Source organism: Pan paniscus, chromosome 12 (genome assembly GCF_029289425.2).
Source record: "Pan paniscus chromosome 12, NHGRI_mPanPan1-v2.0_pri, whole genome shotgun sequence".
Lineage (NCBI taxonomy): Eukaryota > Metazoa > Chordata > Mammalia > Primates > Hominidae > Pan > Pan paniscus.
In genome coordinates, this window is record NC_073261.2 from 19,978,036 (window position 1) to 19,999,110 (window position 21,075).

The 21,075-nt window shown below is 39.3% G+C and overlaps 1 long non-coding RNA gene across 1 annotated transcript; it reads right to left on the reverse strand.

Annotated features, from left to right (window-relative positions):
- Positions 1–1,271: 1,271 nt before the first annotated feature.
- LOC130541200 (uncharacterized) lies at positions 1,272–7,896 on the reverse strand. Its single transcript, XR_008955246.1, has 3 exons — positions 5,758–7,896; positions 2,680–2,903; positions 1,272–2,359 (listed from the first exon to the last, which is right to left on the reverse strand). It is a non-coding gene; the product is annotated as an uncharacterized LOC130541200 (long non-coding RNA).
- Between the last annotated feature and the right edge of the window lie 13,179 nt (positions 7,897–21,075).

Consider the following 21,075-nt stretch of genomic DNA (forward strand, 5'->3'; position numbering starts at 1 on the left):
GAATATAATTGTTATAAAATATTTATCAAAAAATTTAAAAGAGAATCTTGAAATACTTGTTTAAGGGGTATATTATTTAAAGTTCAGGCAGGAAAGAGACTGCACATTAACTGGATAATTTTAGGATAGTTTAAATAAGTGACTATTCACAAAGATGTGTGCAGAATGTAGGAAAACCACAAGGACTCTGGAGCCAGCAACAATCAAGGGGAATGTTGATAGGTAATGTCAATGCTGTCATTCGACACTTGAAATCTCAAAGCCACTACTGTTAGAAAGGAAAACAGAAAAAGTTCATTAACAGGAAACAGCTCTTGGAGCCCCAGTCCTACAGCTGCTCATGCAGCCTAAATTGGTGGTCATTGCAGCTGCATATTCCACTACCTCCTCTTTGTCCCTCTCCTTCTGCTGTATTGCAGTTGCAGAGGTTGTTTACTTAGTGGAATGAATCAAACTTTTGTTTCACTGGGATTTGATTCCTTGGTGGCCTGTTGGTGGTGGTAGGTTTTTTTGTTTGTTTTTTTGTTTGTTTTGGGGGGTTGTTGAATAATTTTACTGGCCAGTACTTTTTGACAAGAGGGTAATAGGAGACTCCCCAGTAAATCCTCTGACCCAGGCATAGTCTCCCTTATCCCCACTGTATAACAGCAAGCTAAATTTACTTTGGTAATTGAGATCAATCCCTACAGCCACCACAGTGACATCTGTATCTATTTGTTTTATAGCCTGAGGAAGCCAAAATGGCAAGTGGCAATCTCAGCTTCCAGCTCAATGGAAGGATGATAATATTACTGGATGGAAGCACTCACTCCTTAGTTATTAGGCCTTCTAAATACACAAGGCCTAGGTTATGGGAACAGAAGGAAAAAAATTCAAGTAGGTTAACAGGAAGAATACTGAAAGAGACCATTTGCACTTCTCCTTAGTTACCAGATCTGAGCATTGTGTTAATGATAGACATAACACCATGTATTCTCTACTGGTTAAAGGCATATGCAACACATATAAGAATGTAGTCCCACATCATGAGGTGTGGGCTCTAACTAGGGCCATGTTTGAAACTTCAGCAAGCCATTCACTATTCCATCAGGCCAGATGCTTCTGAGGCATGAGGATCTTGGTAAGAACCCATGAACCTCAAGGTTGCAAGCCCATTACTACACTTCCTTTGCCGTAAAATACATCTCTTGGGCAGAGGCAACATTGTGTGTCAATGAATATGGCATTCTGTAAGTCCAGGAATAGTAGTTGTGAAAGAAGAACTGCAGGTAGGAAAATCAAATCTCTAAGTCAAGTATGTGCCTACCCATGAAGTGCAAGGATTTGGGTATAATATGTTCAGCAGCCACCATGTGGCTGACTGGTCCCCTGGGGGATGGTGAAAAGTGAAATCTCAGAGTTGGTTCTGCTGTTTGGCATGTTGGTCACTCATCCCTTTTCCTTCCTTGTGATCTCCTTCTGCTGCTCTCCATGGTCCAAACCCAACCACAAATCAGTGTCAAGACTTTCAGATTTCTCTATTTTCAAAGTAGAAACTCTGAATTCCATGGGACACTCTAGTATCTTTTCTCCCTGTCTCTCATTCCCACCCTCCCTCCACCTTCACTCTTCCCCTTCAGCTATAACACCAGACTATTTTTTGTTTCATTTTTATTGATACAGTAATTTCCTTCACAATATGATGGGTGAGGATAAATAACTACTTCTGTATCATGCTGTATTTAATTTTTGTTTTGTATTTGATCACTGAGATAACGTTCTTTGGTGGCTGTAGTAAACTTTACATGTATTTCTCCATGTCAAATCCCACATTTAAAATTCTCCTGTCATTATTATGGTCCACAGGAAGGTGTGAAATTATGTCAGCAACTCTGTGAAATTTAGTGATGGCTGAAAACCAAAGTCCTTCTAACATTCAACATGTGAACATCAGCCAGTAGATAAAATGTATTTTCTCATGCGTGTCTAGTTCTCTCCTTTTATTATGGAGAATAAAGCTGGCATCTAAATCACAGGGAGCTAGAAGTCTACTGGCATTCCATTATACAAGGCCTCCCATTGGAAATCAGGCTTCAGGCACAATAAATAAAACAGAGCTAATGGTGGCAACAAATTGGAGAGCTGAGAATGTATATGGCTATCATGAGGAAAAGGGTGACTGTTCCATTATTGCTGCTTGGCAATATTTCACTGTTGTATGTGTATGGAAATGATTCACATGATAGAGAACTTTCATGATGCAATAGTTTTTCTTTTGTGCTCTAACAGGAAAAAGGTAAAATTCAAAACCACAAATTAAATCCTTAACTTCCAGATGAACCTCATCACTGAAGAAATGAATATCGAGCTTTTTAATGATCTGTAAGAAATGCAAAACAATGTCAACATCAGTGTTTTGGATTGTAATGAACCTGTGGTTAACCTTTCAAGATATGCAGCCAGCGGCTTGTGCTACAAAAATGGGCTCCAGATAGAAATGAAATTTCTCACCCAGCAGGGTGTTTTCCATTAAATTAAAATGTTCAATATTTCTGCACACATTGGCTTTACTAATTGAAACTAATTTAATGCTCTCAAAAGGCTTAAGAAGCAAATGTGGAGGAATACTGGTATTGAGTGGATTGTGCTGACTGATTAGCAACGTGTTTCTGTAAACAGGCAGCACAGTGGTTGGCCTACCTGTTGGTGTACTGTTAGACCTTGATGAAAAATGTTAATTTGCATTTGCGTTAATGGCCTTTGACGTCGGTGCTTCACACACTGTTTGCTGGCCTTCTCAGTAGGTACGGATGCCAGCCTCCCTCAGGATGGCTTGCCATTTGCATTAAGTACTTATCACAGAGAGAAATAGTCATGGCCTGGCACAACACAAACGATGGATTTGGAGAAATCCAAGCAAGTCCCTGGGGATAGAGAAAAAGGAATGTGAGGCTTTTGCTTTCCTGAGATTTGATGGAATCTTTGAAAAGCTGCTCACCCTTTTCAGATGGCATGACTACAAGTAGTCTACATTTGTTTATGTTAAGTTGTAAAATTTACCATGCCTATTTATATATACATTCAGTAGCCAGTCATGTAGTCAACAAAGTTTTGTTCAGTGACTACACATGTTAGACACAGCTTCAGGAAACTGCTCTGATATAATTTCCAATTCTAGTGGTAAGAACTAGTTGATAAATATCTCTGTGTTGGCATAACCTCAGGGAGAATCTTTCTGTCCCTTCCTAAGAAGATGATCTCTTAGACTGGCTCATTCCAAATGTGAAGCTGAGAATGCCTCCTGTGTGCCATTGCTCTGCATGGGGTTTACTGGAGGGGGGAGTAACACTTGGGGAATTCCAGAGCAGAGCTGAATATAAAAGGAAAGGAAAATAGCATGTAAAAAAAAAAAAAAGCAAAAAAAAAAATGAGAAGAGACAGAGCTTGAAAATGAGAAGGAAAGACACAAAAACAGGTAAAAAAAAAAAAAAAAAAAAAAAGCAAGAAATTGAAGCAACCCCCTCTAAACCCAGCAGCAACAGAGCACCCCTGTGGCTGGTACCAGCAGTGACTCCATTCACCCTCAACTTTTGTTGGGTACATGTCACAGATTTCATTAATTCCTCCCAAAAAAGCAATGATAAATATGTAGGGTATATTTCATATGATAGAATGAAAATGCTTTCTTATGTTCCTTGAGGTGCTATTATACAGACACACCTTCTATCAAAAATATAAGTATGACATAGGTTTTGAAGCTAGCTATCTTCACCTTGGAAGTGTCGCAACAGATCTACTTACTTACAATGAAGACAGCGCTTCTCACTGGAGTCTTTCAAAATCTCTCCAGAAACAATGATCTTAGGCTATGCTGTTTTATTGGGACTATTGTGAATGTGTAAACTACTCATTGCTGGTAATGGTAAGCTGAATGGAAGCTATTGAGTAAATAAATGTGTCTTCAGAGGTCCTTGTCAGCCTTTGAGAGAAAAAGGACACTCACTTATAAATGCAACAAATATTTATTATAGACCTCCCATATGTCAGGATCTGGCCTCAGCTCTGGAGATAGAGCAGTTGAATAAGAGGTCCCTGCACTAGTAAAATGCTAATCCTACATATTTATCATACTCCCTACCTCTCAGGAGGGACCCATCACCCATGGAAGTGACCTAGACATGTCAGGTTTCAATCCCAGTGTTCTAGGGACTCAATCTTGAAAACATAATTGGTTAGGCCTCTTCTTCTATCTCTGTCTCTTTCTTTTTATTCCACCAATGTCGTAAGGATGAACAGGGTGGCCAAAAGATCCTCCCCTCTCCTTGGGTCCACTCCAAGCACTGGTAAAAAACAAGGTCTATCTTGCTGATTTGAAGAGAAAATGATTCACTTCATTTTCTCCAGTGCCAGAAACTGTGGCAGACTCTCCTGTCCTCATTATGCATGGTGAGTTTCACAGTGGAGGAGGTAACAAGGGAAGTTCTGGTGACATTTTAATTAAGAGACCTAGAAATGCCTAAATCCTACTGTGATATCACTGCTCCCACCTTCCCATACTTCTCAAAGAGCAGTTATGCACAGAGGAAAAGAGCCACAGTAAAGAAACCTTTTATATGTGGCTATGATATGGCTCCTCAACTTAATGTACAACTTTTGCACTAGAGGGACACAAGAATAGCTTCATTTTGCTATGCTAAAGAGGCTGAATGTCTTAGACCAAAGCTGGCCATGTTTCCCTGGGATCGGGTGGAGGTTCAGAGGACTTCCTTTCTTTGAAGGCATCACTACCAACTTCCCTGTCTGAAGCCCTCCTTAGTAAATTGTCCTGAGGCACAGTAACAATACCACCATAGCAAACAGACTCAATTACAGGCTGGGCAGTATTTAGCTGTACTCAAATTGTCTCAGCCTATGGCCTTGTCATTTCCATCATTATGGCCCCAAGACTTAGTTCTTATCTTCATCCTAAATCTTGATGTTGCAGTACTATGCACTGGGTTCCCATGGTAGCCCCCAAGGAGTCTTTGTTGCCACATGTCCCTCCTGTAATCACTTAGATCCATGACCTCCCTCGGCTTTTGGCTCTCATTCCATGATGCTAAAGGCTTGTGTCCACCCCTCTCCTGGTATTTGGAGCCCAGTCCCCAAAAGTCTATCTAGTGATGAGATCCTTGTTCTCCAAAGCAGACGCCCTGAACATTGACTTGCAGCCCACAGGGCTCTCCACTTGCACACAGCCTCATGCCTCTACTTCTATGCTGCTGTTAGGGCCAGCTTGGAGCTCCAGGGCCAGCCATTGCCTCAAACAGGACCGTTTGGAATTGTACTAACACATTGGGCCTCTCCCACCTGGCTGAATCTCTGCCTCCATCGCAGACCACCATCCACCCCATCCTGTTCTGCTGGATGGGAGTTCCTGACTCCTCCCTTCTGTTCCATGTTGACATAAAGCCATCATGCCTAAAATCTAAATTAATGGCACAAAAACCCACACTCTTCTTCCCTCCATGGGACTCTCTTCCCTTCTCAGATTCCTTAAACCTCACGCCTTCTCTTCTAATCAAGGTGTTTCTTCAAGAGAAGAACACGGGAGATGTGTCACTTCAACGTGGCAGTAAACTAACAGGGCTTCATCGTAAACCAGGTATTTGGAGCCCAGTCTACTGTGGATTCTCCACAGTGAAGGGTGAGCTCTCCTGGTTACAGGAGCATGGAACATTCAGAACATATGTGGGGGATGTTTGGGGACATAAGGGTTTCCATGTGTCCCTAACTCACCTTCAAGTAAGATGGAGACAGGCTTACAGGGATGCTACGCTGAGATTATTTTTCCCTGAAGAAGCCCCTCAGCTTTCCGTCTTCCTCAACCTGTCTTCTGTGCTGTGCAGAGGTAACCAGATCCTCGTCAGAGTGTCCAGAAGCTCCCTGCACACACAATGCAGAGTGTGAAACCAGAACCAGCCAGGCAGGGCACATCACAGTCTCCAACCTTATAGAGACTCACGATTCCTTCTTAATCTCAGCATTCACAAACCTATACATGAGAGCAATGGTACTTGCATTATCTGTTGAGAGAAAAACATATTGGCAAAAAATTACGAGATGCATATAAAAGTTCTATATAAAATGTTGAATTTGTTAATCATAACAAGCTATACACATATAGAAATAAATAGCTGTATGCGTGGGCAAGAAAAGCTGTCAGCCCAATCCATAAGTCACGTACAGTGTACACATGAGGGGTCCATATGCCTGGCTCTTACTCCACAGCCCTGAGAGTTTCTTATTCTGAAGGTGTGTGCCACTGGGTCTGTGTTATTAGATTGTGCATAATTTCCCACTAATAGTAGGAGACTTCCTGGTCTGTCCCAAGATGTTTGGCATCACATGCACAACCTGAGCCCCATTTACCAGTTACAGACAGGAAGTTTGGGGCATGGGGAGGGGTTCATTCCTCCCAGTCTTGGATCCATGTCCCTGCTAACAACAGTGGAGGGGCGGGGGTAGATGAAAAGTCTTCAGTGAAGAAGAGATCGCTTCTCTTCTCAGAGCAAAGCCAAGGAACAGTGGGCTCTGTGCTTAGTTCATTGACATGTCTTCAACATTTATTTGGTCTGAATTACTAGGAAATACTGACCCTCATCCAGAAAGTGATAACCAAATTGGTAACCTTTCAAATGAGCAGCATTTTCTCTTCCTTTGGCCACTCAGTGACCTATTCTATTAAATGGAGATCAGCAATTTCTTCTCTCAAAGATGTACTATCAAAACTACATGGAGAAGATAGAAACATATTTTCACACTTCTCCTTTATCCATAAGGGAAAAAGAAGTTATCCCTAAAAGTCATTTCTTTTCCCTTGGTGAGGCAGCCGCTGGTATTTCTATTATCCCTTGTTGGTATTTGGATCAACTGTCCTCTACATCAATTTATGCTCTTAGTAAGTCTTCAATGAATCATCAGAATCAAGGCTTGTCTAAGGCAACATACTTCAAAGATAGAAAAAGTTTCCAAAGATTTATACATCTACTTCTGAGGAAGAAATATAAATTAAGCCTTCAATTTCCTTCCTGAAGCTCATGAATAAAATCTACTTTCTGGGTAAGTTCTATGAGTAAGACTTCCTCAGGGCCTAAATATACTGTTGTTTATTAATTTCATTTTCCTGCCAAGAAAGTATTTTTTCCAAAGAGGCAGTGAGTCTAATTATTGCCAAGAATGATCACAAGCCAAGTTTAGAAATTACAGAGTTGAACAATATGCACCTTAATTCTCTACTTTCTTGAAATAAATGCATTCTGCATTCTTTTGGTGCTTATTGAGAATCAGTTGTGTGGCAGGTCTTGTTAGCAATGAAAATAGGAAGGTGAAAAAGACACAGTCCCTTTAAGTTCTGGGAAAGCACAGTGTGCAAGGGAAGCACTGGAGAAGTAACAGGTCCAATCTTGGGGAGATGGAAGAAAGCTTCCATCACTGAGGGCAAGGGACACCTCAATGAGACTTAAGGAAGAGTAGAAGTCATGGGACAATCTAGACCAGTGCTCCTCAAAGCAAGTACCATGCACGGGTGCCAATTCATAAACTGCCTGTTATCGTAACAAGATAAGTATAAAATTGAGAGTAGGCATTAAGAAGCTTTTAGAGCAATTGGACAAATATCCAAACATGTGATCAGCAGGCTTCTATTTTATGTTTTTATATTTGTTTGTTTCTAATAATTATTTTCAATTGTATTTTATAAAAAGATGTAGTCTACAATGGATTGGGAATTTAGAAAAAGAAAAACTGGCGCTTTCTCGTCCAGGATTTGAGAAGCAGTGATCTAGTGTGTGGCTAGGGAGGGCTGGGAAGAGGGCACAGAGCAACAGATTCTAAAGTTTGCCTCTGAGGCTGGAAAGACAGGCATGTTCTGGGAACTGCAGTTCCTCCCAAAGCATCATCTCCTAAAATACATTCTCTCCTTCCTACAGCTCACAAGCAATCCTTTCTCTGATCATGGTAATTCTTAACATTGTACATGCTCTCTATGTGTCTGGCACTCCATTAAGCACTTTATGTGTGTGATCTAATTGTTATAACCAAATGACAAGGTAAATGCTCTTATTTTTCTTATTTTGTAAATGAGAGAAGTAAGACTTGGCAAGGTAAAACAACTTACCTAGGTTACATCCAGAATCCCAACCCAAGAATCTCTGTTTCTATTTATTCATCTAGTCTATTTCCTAGAAGTTGTTATACATTAACTTCATAAAATCTCTGTATTTGGGAAACTCCATCCCTTCATTAAGAAGTTGGAGAAAAACTTCCAATTCTTCTCATCTTCTTAGCTATCCCCAGAGTTATCTCTCCTTCAAACAACACAACTTTAAAAAAGAAAAATATCTATAACCCTAGTGTTGTTTCTTTTCCCTGCAGATGATCCAAGCTTTCACCTGTTTACCTTTGAGATCTGCTGTGAAACATAATCATGGCTTGAGCTACCAAAAAGCACATATGTCAGTTTGATTTCTGATCCATTTGTTCCAAGTACATTTGCTAGTATAACTTGCAGTCACTGGGGTTTTGAGAACTTTCATGAGGATCCTTTTTTTCTTCTTCTTGCTCGTTTCAAACTAAATCAGAGATGATGATGACTGCAATAAACTCCACTGAGATGATTAGTGCTCCCTGAAATGCGGCTCTCTCTGGCAGGGCTGCACTGATTGTTCATCACCCAGCTGGTTTCCTTTATACTTTATACCACCTGCCGCAACAGTGCTCCTGGTCTCAGGGAGGTTGCCAGCTCACAGGGTAAACAAACAGCCAAACACCCTGATTGCAAAACTTTCTAAAATGCAAACATCTCTCCCAAGTGCCAAGACAGAAAGCTTTTTAAGTTTAATTAAGTTTTTCCAAATGTATTCCAGTCATCAGAGAAGTACAACTCCCCATGAATTTTGCCTGTGGTGATAAAAGGGTTTGAGTGTATTCCATGAGGTGACGACCATATGGACAGCTTCTCTGAAAGAGATAATGAACAGAGCTATATTCCAGAGAATTTCAAGGAGTTTTTCAGCAGGAAAAGGTATTAAAGATTATCTCAGATAATCTGAACTATTTTATAAAAATCAAATTTTAAAGGAAATCATCTCGTCTCCCTTCTTACACATATTATGATAACAGCACATTCAACCTGGGACGCATAATTTTATCCCAATTCTTTACTTTCTGGATTAAATTGCTGGGGAGGGGGAGGAAAATTGGCATTCGGAGAATGCAACGTTCTGGCCAACTGCTGAATCTGAAGGGAATCACAAGCTTCATTTAATAAGATGTTTTTTCCTCCAATTCAATTTTGACCTTCACCTTGCTCCTTTCACTTTCAAGTCCACATACCACGCTCACTGCTTTAGTCATCACATAGTATCTCTTCAGAGGGGGAGCTCACTATGTTGCCCAGGCTACTCTTGAACTCCTGGGCTCAAGTGATCCTCCCTCCTCAGCCTCCCACATAGCTGGAACTATAAGTGTGTGCCACCACACCCTGCTTCTTTGATGCATTTCAAAAATCTTATTTCAAAAGGTGTTTAAATCTAGGATGTCACTGACTACATAATTAAAGTAAAAAGTTGACTAATTTAAATAAATTAGCATTATTTTGCCTTCATTCCCAATTTTTGTCTTAATATTCTTCCTTTTTTTTGGCTTCAAAAATCTGGGATGGAAGAGTTGTTTAGTTGATTTGATCATTTGTTGATCAGAATAATTATCTCTTCATTTCTAAAATAATACAAACTCTTAACTTTAAAAGATGTTCTTTTAAAATAACTCACTGCAATATCCTCATTTTAAGCGGATCCAAAACATTTAGACAAGATGAGACTTACTGCATCCTCATACTTTTTAGTTTTATTCTTAACCAACTCAAACATTATGCTTTCCTACATGTTCAATTCCTTTCTTTAAAAATAGCAGTTACCAATTAGAGGATTGAGAAAAATCAGTGAATGCAATAGGAAAAAATACTTACATTTGTGTATTTTCTATAATTCATTAATATTTGGAGATTTATGAAGTTTATAGCTATTGTATCTTGTGTTTGACTTCAGTGTGATGTCCTCTACCAGCTCATTCAATTACATTGTTTCATTTATTTTCAGGATAACCATACGAAAATATTTTTTAAATCCATACATATGTTCCAGTTAATTTGATCTAAAATGCAAAACATTGACTTTTCACTTCATAATGCAGATTCTAGCAATATGTGTCTTCCATGAGCCCTCCTTTTCCAGTTGTTTTAAGGTGGAGTGGCTCTACCAAGGACAGAAGTGTTCACCTCCTTTGTCTCAAGCCCATTTTCAAATGTCTGAAAAATTACATCCTTTCGCAATTCTCCACCAGCTTAAAGGGTTAAGGAACGCTACAAGCAGAAAGGACATCCAGGGGTCTCAACTAATAACTAATGCACATTAGAACCACTTGGACATGAGGCATTTTGTTAAAATGCCAATATCCAGGCCTCAACCCCAACCCAAATGAGTTAAAATTACTTAAGGGGAGAACCTAGGAATTAGTCCTTTGTTTTAAAACTCTCCAGGTAGTTCTAATATGCAGCCAAGTATGGGAACAACAGCAGAAAGCACGTCAGCTTTGGAGTTGAAAACACCTGAGTTTGAAACCAGTGCCTTAACCCTGTGCTATAATTGAGGATTGTAAATTGATATAATTGAGGATTATAAATTAGTAAATTGATATAATTTACTAATTTTTCTGAACCTCAATTTTCTTGTTAATGAAATTGAAGTAATTATCTTATACAGTTAATGAAAGAATTACATAAAATGGCATATGTGGAGGAACTCAGCACAATATTAGGCAGAAAGTACATTTCCAGTAACTAATAGATTCCCTCACGTGTCCTGTCTGACATTCACAAACTGCCATTTCTCTGAGAATGATGATGATATTAGAAGTATAATGTCCTACATCACACAATCAAAGACATACCTATCTGCTTATGTTTTTCAAATAACAAGCTATGAGGTTTTCTAGAAAAGACAGTGGGCACATTTTGCACAGATTACATTCACCAATGACAAGCTACTAGAAATCTTCCCCCAATATACAGCACAATTTGTTCAATGCAAAAAGGCTTATCTCGTGCCTAAGAGTAAATGCATAAGAACTTTTGAAGCTACATTTTTCAATAGCATATTGAAATTCAAGATTAAAAGCAATTTGGAAAAAATTCCAGAAGTGTACAGTAAGTTCTCATTCTGTGAGAATGTGTCACAAAGCATGTGGGCTTAGCAACTACACTGAAGCTAAATAGAGCTTTTAGGCAACAGTCAAATTATGAATTATACTATAGCCAATTACTCAAAAGCACTTCTGTGTCCGACTTGAGAGACCACGAGATGTTTTCATTGTCCATGATCTCATTTTTATTTTATTACTTGTTATTTACAACCTAAGCCACGAGGGCAAGTTAAAGGTCCCAGAAGAGGGAATAATTTCAGAAATTGGAAATACAAGGAAAAAGGTAATAAAATGCACTTGCTCTGACTCCATAATTTAGAAGTAGGTGATAACTGTATCTAGGAATGTCCAGCATCAATAAAAGTTCACTAATGTCATTGAGATCAGTGAAAATTGTTTTGCTTATTTAATAAGACACGGTGATTTCAAGGCCATAGTCTGTACATCTTGGATTTATGTGCTTCCTTAACTAACAGCGGTTGCTGATGTTGAAGTTGCATTCCTTAAAGTTTAACTCTGACTTTATATGAACGCAGGCTGGGCCTTTGCCTCACCTATTCCAAATATGTGATTCTTTGGTGCTGGTGGGAATTCAGAACACTTAGATGGTTACATAGTAGTGCAGGGAGGCAAAGAGGCTAGAGGAAAAGCAAGGGAGCTATTCGTAGCCAGTGCCTCCTACTCCACTGAATGCTGCCCAGTGGAATTAATAGAGACTGCTTCTGGTTTGATGCACTGCTGCCTATCCTAAATTAGAACCATAACTTAATTGATATTAGTCATATATTATATCTGATTACCTCTAGAAGAAATTGTCATAAGTGCACATTAGTGAGGAGTAAGGAAGGCTTTTGCTAATAACACTACATTTCAGACTGAGTTAACAATTAATCATCTACCCCTGACTTTTACTAAAGGGTAAGTCATCTATTTCATATGGAACAACAAAGATACTATGCATAATTTCTTAAGAAAGGGAGCCCAAAAATGTTCTATGTCAGATTTTGAAGCATTTGCTTTCAACCTCAAGTTTCATTTATCTCACATGCTTAAATTACTCCTAACGCAGTGATTGTCAAAGTGTGGTCTCCTGACCAGCAGTAACAGCATCACCTGTGAACTTGTTACAAGTGCAAATTCTCAGGCCCTATTCCAGAATGAATGAACCAGGAACTCTGGTGACAGGGCTGTAAATTTGAGTTTTAGCAATCTCTCCAGGTAATCATATGTACACTAACGTGTGAGGTCCACCACTTTAGTGAAGTTGACATGTAAAGATACGCATTAATTGTCAGATACTACAGAATAATCTCAGGAAGCTGCATTTACAGACACCATTAGTTATGTCATGCTTCTTTCAATATTATCTGATGTCCTACTCTGAAGAGAGGAGGACTGACCCAGGATTTATTCAAAAATCATATTTAAGCACTTGTTAATTACTAGGTATGAAAGAAGCAAGGGCAATTCAGACAAGTTCTTGCACTTGGGAGGATTAGATGAGAAAAAAATTATAATAGGGCGATAAAATATCACACCACTACTGACACCTGTATACATAAATGAACAATCACTACTGACACCTGTATACATAAATGAACAATTTAGAACCAGGAAACAAACCATGCCACTTTAGAAGAAACTCAAGTATTCACTTGGGGTGGCTGCACACAGAAGTCAAAGGGTTATTCAATATATGATATTCATGTTCATCTTCTATTCATTTAGGTGCAATGAAAAGCACACTTGGCAGCAGAGGAGCAGCCTAGGTTAGTAGTGGCCATCCTATATCCAGCAGTAAGGCTACCTGGGATTGTATGTTAATTCCACCATGGGATTGTCACGACCTGCAGTCCCAAGCCTACTCCAACTCTAGGCCACTCCTGACCATCACAAAAAAATATTATCATCAGGGTCAGCCTCAGCTGCAATACCTTAGAGACTGAAAACAGGTTCCACTGCTCCATCTGATGCCCCTGAACTACTGTCTGCTGTAGGAAAGTGCTGGTGACTCCATATTGCTTGCCAGTAAGAAAATACTATTTTCCCCATCATCCCATCATTAATTATCTAAACTGAGCCTGAGTGAATGCCCCTTTGTATAGTGCAGCTGCCATTCAGTTCATCAGGCCAAGCCCTGTCCTATTTGGATTTGGCTTGCTTTCCTTCTCAGACTGCCCATAATGCTCTCATTTCAGAATGCCTTGTGCTCAATCCCATCTGTATCCAAATATATCTCCCAAACAAGCCTTGACTGGCTATATGACATTTTCACATGACTAACTACTTTGTTTGGGATTACCAAAACTACCTGTCAACATGAAAATGTCATCAAAGAATATCACCCATTAAGCCACTTACTGCAACTAAAATATGAACTCAGGTAAAATTATTGGTGTAACAGGCCAGGCCTTACCTAGGGAGAATGGAACTTTCAACAGTATTTTCTCTGTAAGCATCTGGTCAACCTAGAAGCAGTCTCAGAAGACTATATTTTTAAAATTAGCATTGGCACAAAGTCTAAAAGGTGACTAGAAAGAATCATCAGATGACAGATGTCCCATGTCTTCTAAGAGCTCAAAAGCACTGTGAGAAATCACAGACCTTGGGATTAAACCTGAGCTTTAATCTTAATTTGCAGTGTGACCTTGGACAGTTTAACTGTTTGTACTTTATTTTCCTTATCTGTAAAAGTGAATATCAAAATATCTACTTTGCAAGGTTTCTGTCCAAATTAAATGAGAGAGAATATAAGGGTGTGTTTAACTGTGCCAGGAACAACTTTTTTAAAAAAAATCGACAAAAACAAAAGACGTTTTTTCAAGTAACACCTTTGCCACCTATCATTTTTCCATTTTCTGTAGTCTGTACCTGTAGAACCCCTAAGGCAGGTGATAAAATGAGTTAATTAGAAATCTAGGATAGCAAATAAAGGAAAGATAGAGTCAAGCCATTGAGAATCCTTGCAAGTCAACAGCATGAAAATAACTAACGGGTCATTTTAGGAATCACAGAGCCTCCCATTGAAAAGAACGCACAAGGGGTCATCTGGTCCAAATTTAGAAACTGGTGAGATTTTTCCTTCCCACATGCCCTGTCTCTGACCAGCAGTGTTACAAAATAGTCACACTGGGACTGCCAGTGGCTTCTCTGCTGGAACAGATGCTTTAGCAGAGTTAACTTTAAAATAATGCAAGCAAAGAGGAAATGTGTATTACAAATGCCTTAGATGGATTTGATCTATATACATAATATCTCCTTCCAGTGCCTTAGTTTTATGATTTGGCAGTGGAAGTCATTTTGACACGAGGTCTTTAATAACATTGGTGTTCATTCCTAGACTATTTGATACACCCAATTAATAGATTCTGCAGATGATCTGTCACCCTGTGAGACTGCTAAATGAATCAAACTCATTAAGTGCTCCTCTTTTATTAATAGCGCAAGTCCCACTGCTGCGATGTAGAAATGCTATTAGTAGAGCTGGCTTCTGCCTCTTGTTTGAACACATCTTACAAATAAGTCAGCACTGAAAGGGATATGAATCATGATAACTGGGTCTGTCACATAAGGCTGGAACAAATGGCTCCAAGCCTTGTCTGAGGGGCAGTGATACACTGCATCAGTGGCTCTGGGTGAAATCCATATCTAAGGCAGAGATTCTGCTGGGAAAAGCCTGCCTGCAATTAAGTCTGCTGTCTCTAAACCACTTCTCAGTCAGAAATACCATTGCTAAAGCCTTCTTTCTAAGAAAAGAAAGCACAGAATCATTGATTATTAGATTAGGAAGGAACCAGAAGATCATTCCACCCAGTGGTTATCAGCCCTAACTATAAATTAGAATCACCTGGGATGTTTTAGAAAAAAGCAATATCCACTAAACAAGTGGTACCGATCTCAAAGTACTGAAAGAATACAGAGATTGTTCTATAGCCACAAATTAGTTATGTTAAAAAGAGCTATCAAGAAAGTCCCAAATGTTTAGAAATTAAGCAATAGAACTTAAATAGGCCATGGATCAGAGAACACATTTGAACCAAACAATAGTGGCCACAGAATATATTCATATGTTGGAATGCAGCAAAAGGAACATTTAAAGATAAATTTATGACTTTAAATGGATAAATAGAAAAAATACATAAAATCAATTATTTGTTATTCAACCGTAAGAAATTAGAAAAAGAGAAATGAATCCCAGAACAAGCAAAAGACAGGAAATACCAGAGATGAATGGAAATCAGTAAAATCGGATATGGACTAGCAATAGAGAAAATTAATGAAATCAAGAGTTATCTGTGTTGGCTCTTCAAGAAAATCAATAAAATGGATCAACCTCTAGAAAAACATAACAAGAAAAAGTGAGAAAGAAAACCAAATTACTAATATCAGGAATAAAGGAAGAGACAGCAAAGATCCCATAGATAGTAAAAGAAAAGCAAGCAAAATATGAACAATGTTATGCCAATAAATTTAAAAATTTAGATGAAGTGTATAAACTCCTTGAAAGACACAATTAACCGGAACTGACAGAAAAAATAGAATGCTGTAACATCACTATCTGTCAAGGAAATTGAATGAGTAATTAACAACATTTTTATAAGGAAAACTCTAACCCAAGATATTTTTCTGGTAGATTCTGTCAAATATTTAGGCAAAAATACTAGAAATTTTACACAAATTTTATAGAACATAGAGGAAGAGGTATCATTACCCAATGCATTTTCTGAGGCAATAATGTAATATCAACACCAGACAAGACCACTATACAAAGAAAACATTACAGATCAATATCCTTCAAAAGAGATACCAAAATCCTGAACAAAATATTGGTAAATCAAATCCATCAAAATATAATTGTAATAATGTACCAGGACCAAGTTTGCCATATAAACAGAACAGATGGAAAAAATCTTATGATCTTCTCAGATTATACAGACACAGGAAAGCATTTGACAGCATTCAATACCCTTTCATAATACAAATGTTTAGCAAATTAGAAAACAGAAGAAAATTATCCAATCAGATAAAGAGCATCTTCAAAATACTTCCAAATAATGTCATATTTAATGACAAATATTCAATGCTTTCCCATTAAATTTTGAAATCCACATAGATTTTAATTAGACAAGTAGGAAATGACTTCTGTGAGAATCCTAAAGGACTATTTAAAATATTTAAAATATTAGATCCCATTTGTCAATTTTGGCTTTTGTTGCCATTGCTTTTGGTGTTTTAGACATGAAGTCCTTGCCCATGCCTATGTCCTGAATGGTATTGCCTAGGTTTTCTTCTAGGGTTTTTATGCTTTTAGGTCTAATATTTAAGTATTTAATCCATCTTGAATTAATTTTTGTATAAGGTGTAAGGAAGGGATCCAGTTTCAGCTTTCTACATATGGCTAGACGGTTTTCCCAGCACCATTTGTTAAATAGGGAATCCTTTCCCTATTTCTTGTTTTTGTCAGGTTTGTCAAAACTAAAGAGCTTCTGCACAGCAAAAGAGACTACCATCAGAGTGAACAGGCAGCCTACAGAATGGGAGGAAATTTTTGCAATCTACTCATCTGACAAAGGGCTAATATCCAGAATCTACAAAAAACTCAAACAAATTTACAAGAAAAAACAAACAACCCCATCAACAAGTGGGCAAAGAATATGAACTGACGCTTCTCAAAAGAAGACATTTATGCAGCCAACAGACACATGAAAAAATGCTCATCATCACTGGCCATCAGAGAAATGCAAATCAAAACCACAATGAGATATCATCTCACACCAGTTAGAATGGCGATCATTAAAAAGTCAGGAAACAACAGGTGCTGGAGAGGATGTGGAGAAATAGGAACACTTTTACACTGTTGGTGGGACTGTAAACTAGTTCAACCATTGTGGAAGTCAGTGTGGCGATTCCTCAGGGATCTAGAACTAGAAATACTATTTGACCCAGCCATCCCATTACTGGGTATATACCCAAAGGATTATAAATCATGCTGCTATAAAGGCACATGCACACGTATGTTTATTGCAGCACTACTCACAATAGCAAAGACTTGGAATCAACCCAAATGTCCACCAATGATAGACTGATTAAGAAAAATGTGGCACATGTTTGCCATGGAATACTATGCAGCCATAAAAAATGATGAGTTCATGTCCTTTGTAGGGACATGGATGAAGCTGGAAACCATCATTCTCAGCAAACTATCGCGAGGACGAAAAACCAAACACTGCATGTTCTCACTCATAGTTGGGAATTGAACAATGAGAACACTTGGACACAGGAAGGGGAACATCACACACTGGGGTGTGTTGTGGGGTGGGGGGAGGGGGGAGGGATAGCATTAGGAGATATACCTAATGTAAATGACGAGTTAATGGGTGCAGCACACCAACATGGCACATGTATACATCTATAACAAACCTGCACGTTGTGCACATGTACCCTAGAACTTAAAGTATAATAAATATATATAAATAAAAAATAAAAATAAATAAAGTAAAATATTTAAAGTATCTCATAGAGAGAGTAGGCATTCCACCTGCAGCCAAACTAGTTGCCTCCACCTCTTAGAGACAATACCCATTCAGGTACAGAGTGAAAGATGGGGCCACCACAACATCAATATTTTCAGCACACTTCGTGTAGGGCAAAGTCATGTAACTACATGTCCCATGGTCCTTCATATATGTTGCAAAAGGTCAGTGCCCAGGACAACAGTCCCACATCCACGAAAGTGTGTGAAGGAACTGGCTGTGAATTAAAGAGGATATGGTGATCCTGAGAGTAAAACACCATAAAAAACCACTCAGGCCTGGAGTCCAGCCTGAGGTTAGTCCAGAGGGAACACCAGCTTTCTAGATCCAGAGGGATCAGAGCAGAGGACAAGGAGCAGCACCTATAGGGACTCCCAAGCCTCTCTGCATGAGGCTAGGGACTGGTCCTTTAATGGCAGCCCAGACTTGAGGGGTGAGGTCCAGCCATGAATCTTCCCCAAAAAGGCAAATCTTTGGGAGGCTGTGTTCCATCCTAGGGAGGCTGAGTCCAACTCTCAGCCTCTCCTCTGCCTTTGGACTGCCCTGAAATGGTAGAAAATGAAACTTTTCAGGAAGCAGCTGGATGGGAACAGGCAGGAAAAGACAGGCTGCGTCTCCCGTAGTGTCTCCCTGCCCTTTGGGACATAGCAGGTGGCAGAGACTTCAGAAAGAAGCCCAGCTGGTCCGCAGCTTCTCAGAGTTCCCTGGGATGCAATGGAAGCCTCAGGATAGAGGAAGAACCTATGTGATCACCCAAGCCTCTCCTCTCAAGAGAATGCCAAGGGCAGGCACATGAAGGAATGGGCAAGTTCTAGATTCATGCTGGCCAGAATTTCAGATGCATTTATTTATTTTAAGCCATCAAAATATCCTTTTCTGGGACAACAGATGAGGAAACACACACACACACACACACACACACAGAGAGAGAGAGAGAGAGAGAGTAAGGCTTTACTAATCATGTTTGAGGGTCTGCCCTAAGCAGACCTACCATGCAGCTTAACCTATAAGTAGACTTACTCTAACTTCGTGGAAGGGCATCCAAATCCCTTAAGCTCCCGATACCTGGAAATCCCTTCAGACTTGCAGCAGAACCCAGCCACACTTTTCAGCTGAAACCCCTGTCTCCTAAATTCCCATGGTACCTTGTGTAGCCTTCAAGGGGGGTTATAGAGTAGCATGGGAAAGGAAGACTCTCGCAGGTCTGAGCAAGAGTGCAAGCGCTCTGAAGCATCCCCTCCCTACCCGACCTCCTTGCTGAAAACTGTTCAGGACAGACTGTGGTATGAGTGGAATATTTGGGGTGGGGGTCTCTGGGGAAGTAATAATTAGAGAAACACCACTGTCAAGTGAGCGAGAGATTGTCTGCGGAAGTGAAAAAGAGACTGTTTTTGGCAAAGTAAAATTCCCAAAAAGGAGCCAAAGTCAACCACAGAGACTGGGATTGGGGCCATGTCAAAGGATACAAAACTTCAGTTAGACAGGAGGAATAAATTCAGGAGATCTATTGTACAGTGTAGTGATTATAGTTGATAATAATGTGCTTGTTGAGTAGTTGAAACTTCCTAAGAGAGTAGATTTTACATGTTCTCACTACAAAAAAAATTAGTGTGTGAGATAACAGATATCTTAATTAATTTGATTTAGTCATTCCACAATGTGCACATATATCAAACATCATGTTGCACACCATAAATAAATACAAATTTTGTCAACTTAATTAAGACAAATAAATTTCAGGTTAAAATCGAAAAAAGTTATTTAGAAATTATAAGAAATCCTTAGAATATAATATTTTCAAGAACAAATGTATATAGTATGATTCCAATTTTATGTGTGAGTATAATCTTCAGGTGCCCAAATTATTGGACACAATGAAAGTGGTATGATTTTAGAAAAGTAGACAAAACAACAGTAGGACAAAACTGACTCTAATAAAAGAATTCTGCACACACAAAAATAAAGAAGAAAGAAAGAAAAGGAACAGGATAGCAATGCCCCAAAGAGAGCACCTGCACCAGGTGGTCCTGCCATCAACAAACTCAGGAAGCCAGTCTGAAGGTGGCCGTTGGATGTATAGGGTAAACTGCTGCACAGAGAAGCTGGCTACAGCCACTACATCCCCTACAGATTAGAACCCACAGTGGCCTCAGACACAACCTATCTCATTTACTCTGCCAACTAAGTTAACCTTGGAATTTAGAGTATGTGATACTCTAAACGGGGAAAAACAAATTCCAGAGGTGCATCAGGAGTTTTACCAGAACCCTGGTAAAATCTCTCCCTCTGAAGCAAGGTTGGCCTGAAACTGCCCTTAGTTCTGAAATTGATAAGGACCACATCTTAACCATTCATCCTCTCTACAGTTTAACGATTCCTCCCAATAAAAGGTCATGCTTGCAGGACTGATAGGTTGGCCAACAGGATTCTCACCATAAAAATTTTTAGACATTTCTTGGTTGATTTGGTTGAACTTCTTGTGTGAGCTAACATTTATCAGGGAAGATTGGGTAAGTTGGTTTATGAAAGCACAGGGGTCGTCAGAGCCCACTAAGTAGGCACAATTATTAATTAAACAAATGAAGCTCCTCTTGTTTACCTTGATTTCCCTGGGGTTCCTGAGGATGCCTGCTCACGGCTTCATTACCAGCAGTCTCTGGAAGGGGTTCCAAGGATTTATGGCTGCAGCTTTAGCAGTCAGGTTGGAGAGCTCCTTCTGTAACTATGTGACCTAGGAACAGAAAGTCATTCCAGCATGCTAGAGGCAGGATGTACCTCAGAATGCCGTGTGTATGCTCTTTCTACACCGAAATGTGCTCTGTGAATTTAGCTAGCACTTGACTTTGCGATTTGGCTGCATAATATCAATAGAAATTACTTGCAGCCTGTCTTTATCCCTTTGTTTCAGATGACACCTGATTAGAATTTTAGCAAAATCCCACCTATAATGGTTCTATGTTTAGACCTCCACAAAAGACAACACTGTTAAATTGTTGGACCTTGAGCTAGCATTGTTTTTATAAAGATGTCGGCACCTTATTTCTGTTTCACTGTTGTTTTTCTTAAAGTATATTTTAACTTCAGAATTCTATTTTGACAGTTTATTTTGAAGAATGCTGTGTGGCTCAGAAATGAAAACAGAGTAAATTCTTGTTTCCATTAGAACAGAAAACAGGCTCCAGAGGGGCAGCGTAAACCAGACCTTATAAACTGAGAGTGGGCCTGTGTGGGCCTTCCGATACCCCGCTCTGAATGCTGCAAGTCCCCTGATGTCTCACACCAACAACGTCCAGTCCAGCCAGAGATGCTCCGGAAAAAAGAC